The 1,643-nt window shown below is 38.2% G+C and overlaps 1 protein-coding gene across 1 annotated transcript in view; it reads left to right on the top strand.

The window, feature by feature from the left end:
* Positions 1 to 1,643, top strand: part of CFAP47 (cilia and flagella associated protein 47) — a 573,852-nt gene that overhangs the window by 276,563 nt on the left and 295,646 nt on the right. The window lies entirely within an intron of this gene.

Below are 1,643 nucleotides of genomic sequence, written 5' to 3'. Positions count from 1 at the left end.
ATTAGGGTTCTCCAGAGAGACAGAACCAATAGGATAAGGAGAGGGGTTTTATTAAGAGGAATTGGCTCAAATGATCGGAGAGGCAGAGAAGTCCCATAATAGGCTGTCTGCAAGCTGGAACACCAGAGAAGCTGGCTTAGTCTGGAAGCCTCAGAACCAGGGAAACTGATTGTGCAGCCCCCAGTTCAAGGCCAAAAGCTCCAGAGTCCCTGGGAGGCTGCTGGTGCAAGTCCTAGAGTCTAAAATCAGAAGAACCTAAAGTCTGATGTCCAAGGTCAGAAGAAGAAAAGGCGTCCCACTCTTTCACTCCAAAAGAAAGAGAGAAAGAACACAGAGAGAGAGTCCCCCTTCTTTGGCCTGTTCGACCCAGCCAGGCTCCCACCAGATCGGATAGTGCCTGCTTACACTGAGCCGTGTCTTACTCTCTCAGTCCACTGACTCATAGGTCAACGTACTCTGGAAGCACCCTCACAGACACACTCAGAAACAATGCTTCACCAGCCATTTAAGTATCCCTCAATCCAGTCAAGGTGACACTTAAAATTAACCTTCACAGTCACATAGGATACTTTTATCTTTAAATAACAGAACTCATGAGTAAAAGTGGTTTAAAAATAGGAAAATTCAATATTTTATGTAAGATAAAGTCAGGCAATAGAAGATTATAAGGATAGTTGTTCTGTTCTTCAAGAAAGTTATCACCGACTCATTTTTGCCTCAGACATTCTCAGCCTGCTGGAATCATTTTAGGCATGTACACTAATGAATCCCAAAATTCTGCTCAAATTCTCATATAACACTTTCATACAACTATATCTGGGGCTGGCTGAGTGGCACCTCTTCTTGTGCTTCTCTTTTTCGAGAAGATAAAATTTTCCTAATGACCACACAGCATATTTCCCGTTGCATATCATTGACCAGAATTGTATCCCATGTGGCTAAACTAGTCCTTGGTAAAAGGAATAGAACACCCACAAAATATGGGATTCTTAGCAAAGATGAAAGGAGAAAATGGCTGTTGGGAAGGCAATCAATAGTGGTCTTTGAGGGATTAGAGTATGTTAGTGGGTACTGCTAGTTATAGTTGATATCTGGTTTGAAATCTGATGATATCTTGAAGTCATGGCATATTAAATCCACATGGAGCTTAGGATCATATTACTCCTTCTAGTTAACTGATGATGAAACTGAGGCCCAGGAAATCCAACTGATTTAGTCAAGAGCACAGCACCATGTAATAGCAGGGCTTGAATTTTATTTACCAGATTTCTACTCTAGCATTATTTTTTATGATTTTTTTGTTGTTTACTTCCCTGTCTTTTGTTAATTCCAGTAGGAAAACACTATCTTCAGGAGGAAAAACAGGACCAATACAATTGAAGTTCTTTTTGATTAGATCTATATAGAGAAAGTCATGATTATGTCTTTGAAAGGAATTTCACATGAAAATTTTGTTTTAAAGAAATGTAATTTATTTTGACATTTGGCTTTCTAAGCCTAGGATTGACTAAAGTGTATTTGCTTTAGGTTTTTATTTAAATGAATCATAAGGAAAGGTGAGAATGCTCTTTTATTTGGTCTTTTAATGTCATGTCTTATTAAATATATTATTACATTAAGATAAACATATTTTTAATTTACCA

The sequence above is a fragment of the Propithecus coquereli genome, unplaced genomic scaffold, assembly GCF_000956105.1.
Source record: "Propithecus coquereli isolate 6110/MARCELLA unplaced genomic scaffold, Pcoq_1.0 Scaffold173, whole genome shotgun sequence".
Classification (NCBI taxonomy): Eukaryota; Metazoa; Chordata; class Mammalia; order Primates; family Indriidae; genus Propithecus; species Propithecus coquereli.
The sequence above is the reverse complement of the archived record's forward strand: the minus strand, read 5'-3'. Positions and strand labels throughout refer to the sequence as shown.